The sequence below is a fragment of the Triticum urartu genome, chromosome 4 (genome assembly GCF_003073215.2).
Source record: "Triticum urartu cultivar G1812 chromosome 4, Tu2.1, whole genome shotgun sequence".
Classification (NCBI taxonomy): Eukaryota; Viridiplantae; Streptophyta; class Magnoliopsida; order Poales; family Poaceae; genus Triticum; species Triticum urartu.
In genome coordinates this window covers 195996368-196005886 of record NC_053025.1, presented here as the reverse complement: position 1 = coordinate 196005886, position 9519 = coordinate 195996368, and positions in this window count along the sequence as shown.

The window sequence follows — 9519 nt, the reverse complement described above, 5'->3', positions numbered from 1 at the left end:
AATACAGCCCCGAACATGTCGATCACAAGGATTCGGCAGACAGTAACTACTTACCTGCCTCCAAAGAGGATCTTAGCCTCGGCAACAAAGATTTCATCGTCCCAGAGGAACCCCTCGAACAAGAATGCTTCAAGCGACAGCTCATCGCCACCGCGTGAAGCCTGAAAAAGAAACAGCAGTAGCTTCAAACCGAACAGGATACGCTCAATGACAGATGGACCAAGGTCCTGGCTACCGAAGAATATGGCCTCGAGTACCCGACAAAGAGCTACCCAAAACGCAGGCTACTGCCACAATTTGGCGACGAGGCCCTTGAGCCAATACCGTCAAAATACAAACAAGCTGACCAGTAGGACCAAGCACCACGTGGACGGGACAAAGCAGCTAATTATGCTGAACACCAGCTCGCGCCACCTCTCCATAGAGGCAAGGAGACAGCGGCCCCGGGCTACACATATGACTTACGTTAGGACCTGGACAATAGAGCCGGCCAGACAAGATCAATCTATGGATCAAGAGGACGTGCTCCAACACGGGATGACGACCATCTGGCCTGGCACGACAAACATAACAAAATCCGGGGTCAGCCCCGAACACAGATGTCATCCGAACTCCGTCACGATGTCGCCCGATATAGAGGCGCCGCACACCCTATGTGCTTTACCGATGAGGTAATGCAACACCAGTTTCCGGAAGGGTTTAAACCCGTAAACATCGAGCCATACGATGGGACGACGGACCCCGTTGTATGGATTGAAGATTTCCTTCTCCACATTCACATAGCTCGCGAAGACGATCTCCACGCCATCAAATACCTCCCTCTAAAGCTAAAAGGACCAGCATGACACTGGTTGAATAGCCTCCTGATACGTCTCCAACGTATCTATAATTTTTTTATTGTTCCATGCTATTATATTATTTGTCTTGGATGTTTAATGGGCTTTAATATGCACTTTTATATTATTTTTGGGACTAACCTATTAACCGAAGGCCGAGTGCAAATTGCTGTTTTTGTCTATTTCAGTGTTTCGCAGAAAACGAATATCAAATGGAATCCAAACGGAACGAAGCCTTCGCAGGGATCTTTTTTGGAACAAATGCAATCTAGGAGACTTGGAGTGGAGGCCAAGGAAGCAACGAGGCGGCCACGAGGTAAGGAGGCATGCCCAGGGGGTAGGCGCGCCCCCACCCTCGTGGCCCCTCGTAGATCCACCGACCTACTTCTTTCGCCTATATATACTCTTATACCCTGAAAACATCCAGAGGAGCCACGAAACCACTTTTCCACCACCGCAACCTTCTGTACCTGTGAGATCCCATCTTGGGGCCTTTTTCGGCAATCCCCCGGAAGGGGATTCGATCATGGAGGGCTTCTACATCAACACCATAGCCTCTCCGATGATGTGTGAGTAGTTTACCACAACCTTCGGGTCCATAGTTATTAGCTAGATGGCTTCTTCTCTCTCTTTGGATCTCAATACAAAGTTCTCCTCGATGTTCTTGGAGATCTATTCGATGTAATCCTTTTTGTGGTGTGTTTGTCGAGATCCGGTGAATTGTGGGTTTATGATCAAGATTATCTATGAACAATATTTGATTCTTCTCTGAATTCTTATATGCATGATTTGATATCTTTGCAAGTCTCTTCGAATTATCAGTTTGGTTTGGCCTACTAGATTGATCTTTCTTGCAATGGGAGAAGTGCTTAGCTTTGGGTTCAATCTTGCGGTGCTCGATCCCAGTGACAAAAGGAGAACCGACACGTATTGTATTGTTGCCATCGAGGATAAAAAGATGGGGTTTATATCATATTGCTGTGAGTTTATCCCTCTACATCATGTCATCTTGCCTAATGCGTTACTCTGTTCTTATGAACTTAATACTCTAGATGCATGCTGGATAGCGGTCGATGTGTGGAGTAATAGTAGTAGATGCAGAATCGTTTCGGTCTACTTAACACGGACGTGATGCCTATGTTCATGATCATGCCTAGATATTCTCATAACTATGCGCTTTTCTATCAATTGCTCGGCAATAATTTGTTCACCCACCGTACTATATGCTATCTTGAGAGAAGCCACTAGTGAAACCTATGGCCCCCGGGTCTACTTTACATCATATAAGTTTCTGATCTATAATTCTAGTTTACTATTTATTTTATTTTGCAATCTTTACTTTTCAATATATACAACAAAAATACCAAAAATATTTATCTTGTTATCTTTATCAGATCTCACTTTTGTAAGTGACCGCGAAGGGATTGACAACCCCTTTATCGCGTTGGTTGCGAAGTTCTTGTTTGTTTGTGTAGGTACTAGGCAATTTGTGTGTAGTCTCCTACTGGATTGATACACTGGTTCTCAAAAATTGAGGGAAATACTTATGCTACTTTGCTGCATCACCCTTTCCTCTTCAAGGGAAAACCAACGCATGCTCAAGAGGTAGCAAGAAGGATTTTTGGCGCCGTTGCCGGGGAGATTTGCACCAAGTCAAGTCAAGATTTGATATCCCGTCAACTAGCCATTTCTGGCGCAGTTGCCGGGGAGATCTATGCTCAAGTCAAGACATACCAAGTACCCATCATAAACTCTTCTCCCTCGCAATACATTATTTGCCATTCGCCTCTCGTTTTCCTCTCCCCCACTTCACCTTTGCCGTTTTATTCGCCCCTCTTCCATTCGATCTTTTGTTTGCTTGTGTTACCATGTACCTTCCTTTTGCTTGCATCTTTGCTTGCTAAAAGTTTATGGATCCTCATCCACTTGCTAATCTCTTTAAGAGATCCAATTATGATGAACCTATTGCTAGTGAGTAGATTGCACTAGATTATCTTTATGAGGTTTTGCTTGAAATTCGTGAATCTGAAAAGTGTGATGAATTACTTTATGAAGCGATTCACGGTAGATCTTTGAATAAAAAGCATGATTGCAATGATTTTATTATAAATTCTATTTATGTAAATTGTGCTAATAATATGCAAAACCCTAAGCTTGGGGATGCTAGTTTTGCTATGTCCTCTACTTGTTGCAATGATCATGATTGGGGTGATTCTTCTTATGATCTTAAAAATTTATTTAATCCCCATGATGAATATAAGATTGATAATAATGTTTGCAATATTTAAAGTGGGTTTGGAAGAGTGTCAACTTTAGATCCAAGGTATTTGGAGAATGTCCAATATTATGCAATTTTCGATAAAAGTGGGTTTGGAGAGGTCATGACTTTAGTTGATGTTAATCCCACTATTTTGGAAGAGTGTCAACTTTGCGTGCATGTGGACCGTGTTGAAAATATTTTATGTGATAGCTATTTTGTTTAATTTGCTTATGATCCCACATGTAATTATTATGAGAGAGGAAAATATGATTGTAGAAATTTTCATGTTACTAAATTACCTCTCGTTATGTTGAGATTGCTATTGTTTCTTTCCGCTTCCTTGCATATGCTAGTTTTTGCTTGCTATGATATTTTTTTGCCTATAAGATGCATATGCATAGGAAGTATGTTAGACTTAGATGTTTTTGTCACGTGTTTCATGATGCTCTCTTTGTGCTTCAATTCTTGTCTTTCATGTGAGCATCATTGAAATTATCAATGCCTAGCTAGGGGCATTAAACAATAGCGCTTGTTGGGAGGCAACCCAATTTTATTTTTGTTCCTGTTTAGTAATAAATAAATCATATATCCCCTGTTATGATTGTGTTTTTTATGTTTTAATTAGTGATTGTGCCAAGTAAAGCCTTTAGGATCTTCTTGGGTGATTGTTATTTGATCTTGCTGAAAAAAACAGAGAGTTTGCGCTCACGAGAATAATTTTCATTTTTACCAGAGAGCGATAAAATACCAATTCCAACTGTAGTAGATCAATATACAAATTATTTAGGATTTCCTAATTTCTCAGAATTTTCTGAGTTACAGAAGTATTCGAAACTTCCAGATTGCTACAAACTGTTCTGTTTTTGACAGATTCTGTTTTTCATGTGTTGTTTGCTTTTTTTGATGAATCTATGGCTAGTATCGGGGGGAATGAACCATAGAGAAGTTGGAATACAGTAGGTTTAACACCAATATAAATAAATAATGAGTTCATTATAGTACATTAAAGTGGTGGTTTGTTTTCTTATACTAATGGAGCTCGTGAGATTTTCTGTTGAGTTTTGTGTTGTGAAGTTTTCAAGTTTTTGGGTAAAGATTTGATGGATTTTGGAACAAGGAGTGGTAAGAGCCTAAGCTTAGGGATGCCCAAGGCACCCCAAGTAAAATTCAAGGACAACCAAAAGCCTAAGCTTGGGGATGCCCCGGAAGGCATCCCCTCTTTTGTCTTCGTCTATCGGTAACTTCACTTGAGGCTATATTTTTATTCACCACATGATATGTGTTTTGCTTGGAGCGTCTTGTATGATTTGAGTCTTTGCTTTTTAGTTTACCACAATCATCCTTGCTGTACACACCTTTTGGGAGAGACACGCATGAATCGGAATTTATTAGAATACTCTATGTGCTTCACTTATATCTTTTGAGCTAGATAATTTTGCTCCAGTGCTTCACTTATATCTTTTTAGAGCACGGTGGTGGTTTTATTTTATAGAAATTATTGATCTCTCATTCTTCACTTATATTATTTTGAGAGTCTTTTAGAACAACATGGTAATTTGCTTTGGCTATAAAATTAGTCCTAATATGGTAGGCATCCAGGATGGGTATAGCAAAAACTTTCATATAGAGTGCATTAAATACTATGAGAAGCTTGATACTTGATAATTGTGATATAAAGGTGCTAATATTAGAGTTGTTCTAGTTGAGTAATTATGGAATCGATAAATACTTGTGTTGAAGTTTGCGAGTCCCGTAGCATGCACGTATGGTAAACGTTGTGTGACAAATTTGAAGCATGGGGTGTTCTTTGATTGCTTTCCTTATGAGTGGCGGTCGGGGACGAGCGATGCTCTTTTCCTACCAATCTACCCCCCTAGGAGCATGCGCGTAGTGCTTGGTTTTGATGACTTGTAGATTTTTGCAATAAGTATGTGAGTTCTTTATGACTAATGTTGAGTCCATGGATTATACACACTCTCACTCTTCCATCATTGCTAGCCTCTTCGGTATCGTGCATTGCCCTTTCTCACCTCGAGAGTTGGTGCAAACTTCGCCGGTGCATCCAAACCCCGTGATATGATATGCTCTATCACACATAATCCTCCTTATATCTGTTGGGGAACGTTGCAGAAAACAAAAATTTTCCTACGGTTTCACCAAGATCCATCTATGAGTTCATCTAGCAACGAGTGATCGGATGCATCTACATACCTTTGTAGATTGCGAGCGGAAGCGTTCAAAGAACGGGGTTGAGGTAGTCGAACACGACGTGATCCAAATCACCGGAGATCCTAGCACCGAACGGACGGCACCTCCGCGTTCAACACACGTATGGTCAGCGTAACGTCTCCTTCTTCTTGATCCAGCAAGAGGGAAGGAGAGGTTGAGGAAGATGGCTCCAGCAGCAACACGACGGTGTGGTGATGGTGGAGCTGCAGTACTCCGTCAGGGCTTCACCAAGCACTATGGAGGAGGAGGAGGTGTTGGAGAGGGAGAAGGAGGCAACCAAAGGCGTGGATGAAAAGCCCTCCTTCCCCCACTATATATAGGAGGGCCAAGGGGGGGTGCCGGCCCTAGGAGATCCAATCTCCTAGGGGGGCGGCGGCCAAGGGAGGTTTCCCTCCCCCCCAAGGCACCTAGGGGTGCCTTCCACTTGTGGGACTCTTCCCTTTTGGAAACCCTAGGCGCATGGGCCCCTTGGGGCTGGTGCCCTTGGCCCATGTAGGCCAAGGCGCATCCCCTACAGCCCATGTGGCCCCCGGGGCAGGTGGACCCACCCGGTGGACCCCCGGGACCCTTCCGGTGGTCCCGGTACAATACCGGTGACCCCGAAACTTGTCCCGATGGCCGCAATAGCACTTCCTATATATAATTCTTTACCTCCGGAACATTCCGGAACTCCTCGTGACGTCCGGGATCTCATCCGGGACTCCGAACAACATTCGGGTTACTGCATATACATATCCCTACAACCCTAGCGTCACCGAACCTTAAGTGTGTAGACCCTATGGGTTCGGGAGATATGTAGACATGACCGAGACGACTCTCCAGTCAATAACCAACAGCGGGATCTGGATACCCATGTTGGCTCCCACATACTCCACGATGATCTCATCGGATGAACCACGATGTCGAGGATTCAATCAACCCCGTGTGCAATTCCCTTTGTCAATCGATATGTTACTTGCCCGAGATTCGATCGTCGGTATCCCAATACCTCGTTCAATCTCGTTACCTGCAAGTCACTTTACTCGTACCATAATGCATGATCCCGTGACTAGACACTTGGTCACTTTGAGCTCATTATGATGATGCATTACCGAGTGGGCCCAGTGATACCTCTCCGTCATACGGAGTGACAAATCCCAGTCTTGATCCGTGTCAACCCAACAGACACTTTCGGAGATACCCGTAGTATACCTTTATTGTCACCCAGTTACGTTGTGACGTTTGGTACACCCAAAGCACTCCTACGGTATCCGGGAGTTACACGATCTCATGGTCTAAGGAAAGGATACTTGACATTGGAAAAACTCTAGCAAACGAACTATACGATCTTGTGCTATGTTTAGGATTGGGTCTTGTCCATCACATCATTCTCCTAATGATGTGATCTCGTTATCAATGACATCCAATGTCCATAGTCAGGAAACCATGACTATCTGTTCATCAACGAGCTAGTCAACTAGAGGCTTACTAGGGACATGTTGGTGTCTGTTATTCACACATGTATTACGATTTCCGGATAACACAATTATAGCATGAATAAAGACAATTATCATGAACATGGAAATATAATAATAATGCTTTTATTACTGCCTCTAGGGCATATTTCCAACAATATCTTCCTCAAAACAGCCACCCTACCTACCTATTATGGCATTTCCATAGCCATTCCGAGATATATTGCCATGCAACTTTCGACCGTTCCGTTTATTATGACACGCTCCATCATTGTCATATTGCTTTGCATGATCATGTAGTTGACATCGTATTTGTGGCAAAGCCACCTTCATAATTCTTTCATACATGTCACTCTTGATTCATTGCACATCCCGGTACACCGCCGGAGGCATTCACATATAGTCATATTTTGTTCTAAGTATCGAGTTGTAATTCTTGAGTTGTAAGTAAATAAAAGTGTGATGATTTTCATTATTAGAGCATTGTCCCATGTGAGGAAAGGATGATGGAGACTATGATTCCCCCACAAGCCGGGATGAGATTCCAGATGAAAAAAAGAGGCCATAAAAAAGAGAGAGAAAAAGGCCCAAATAAAAAAAAGAGAGAAAAAGAGAGAAGGGGCAATGTTACTATCCTTTTACACACTTGTGCTTCAAAGTAGCACCATCATCTTCATGATAGAGAGTCTCTTATGTTGTCACTTTCATATACTAGTGGGAATCTTTCATTATAGAACTTGGCTTGTATATTCCAATGATGGGCTTCCTCAAAATGCCCTAGGTCTTCGTGAGCAAGCAAGTCAGATGCACACCCACTTAGTTTCTTTTGTTGAGCTTTCATATATTTATAGCTCTAGTTCATCCATTGCATGGCAATCCCTACTCCTTGCATTGACATCAATTGATGGGCATCTCCATAGCCCGTTGATTAGCCGCGTCAATGTGAGACTTTCTCCTTTTTTGTCTCCTCACACAATCTCCATCATCATATTCTATTCCACCCATAGTGCTATGTCCATGGCTCGCGCTCATATATTGCATGAAAGTTGAAAGAGTTTGAAAAGGCTAAGTATGAGACAATTGCTTGGCTTGTCATCAGGGTTGTGCATGATGGGAGCATTTTGTGTGATGAAAATGAAGCATGGCCAAACTATATGATTTTGCAGGGATAAGCTTTCTTTGGCTATGTTATTTTGATAAGACATAATTGCTTGGTTAGCATGCTTGAAGTATTATTATTTTTATGTCAATGTTAAACTTTTGTCTAGAATCTTTTGGATCTAAACATTCATGCCGCAATAAATAGAATTACATTGAAAATTATGTTAGGTAGCATTCCACATCAAAAATTCAGTTTTTATCATTTACCTACTCGAGGACGAGTAGGAATTAAGCTTGGGGATGCTTGATACGTCTCCAACGTATCTATGATTTTTGATTGTTCCATGCTATTATATTATATGTTTTGGATGTTTAATGGGATTTAATATGCAGTTTTATATTATTTTTGGGACTAACCTATTAACCGAAGGCCCAGTGCAAATTGCTGTTTTTTTTGCCTATTTTAGTGTTTCGCAGAAAAGAAATATCAAACGGAACGAAACCTTCACGAGGATCTTTTTTGGAACAAATGCAATCTAGGAGACTTGGAGTTGAGGTCAAGGAAGCAACGAGGCGGCCACGAGGTAGGGCGGCGCCCCTAGGGGGGTAGGTGAAGGAAATATGCCCTAGAGGCAATAATAAAGTTATTATTTATTTCCTTATAATCATGATAAATGTTTATTATTCATGCTAGAATTGTATTAACCGGAAACATAATACATGTGTGAATACATAGACAAACAAAGTGTCACTAGTATGCCTCTACTTGACTAGCTCGTTAATCAAAGATGGTTATGTTTCCTGACCATGAACAATGAGTTGTTATTTGATTAACGAGGTCACATCATTAGTTGAATGATCTGATTGACATGACCCATTCCATTAGCTTAGCACCCGATCGTTTAGTATGTTGCTATTGCTTTCTTCATGACTTATACATGTTCCTATAACTGTGAGATTATGCAACTCCCGTTTGCCGGAGGAACACTTTGGGTGCTACCAAACGTCACAACGTAACTGGGTGATTATAAAGGAGCATTACAGGTGTCTCCAAAGGTAGATGTTGGGTTGGCGTATTTCGAGATTAGGATTTGTCACTCCGATCGTCGGAGAGGTATCTCTGGGCCCTCTCGGTAATGCACATCACATAAGCCTTGCAAGCATTGCAACTAATGAGTTAGTTGCGGGATGATGTATTACAGAACGAGTAAAGAGACTTGCCGGTAACGAGATTGAACTAGGTATTGGATACCGACGATCGAATCTCGGGCAAGTAACATACCGATGACAAAGGGAACAACGTATGTTATTATGCGGTCTGACCGATAAAGATCTTCGTAGAATATGTAGGAGCCAATATGGGCATCCAGGTCCCGCTATTGGTTATTGACCGGAGATGTGTCTCGGTCATGTCTACATTGTTCTCGAACCCGTAGGGTCCGCACGCTTAAGGTTACGATGGTAGTTATATTATGAGTTTATGCATTTTGATGTACCGAAGGTTGTTCGGAGTCCCGGATGTGATCACGGACATGACAAGGAGTCTCGAAATGGTCGAGACGTAAAGATTGATATATTGGAAGCCTATGTTTGGATATCGGAAGTGTTCCGGGTGAAATCGGGATTTTACCGGAGTACC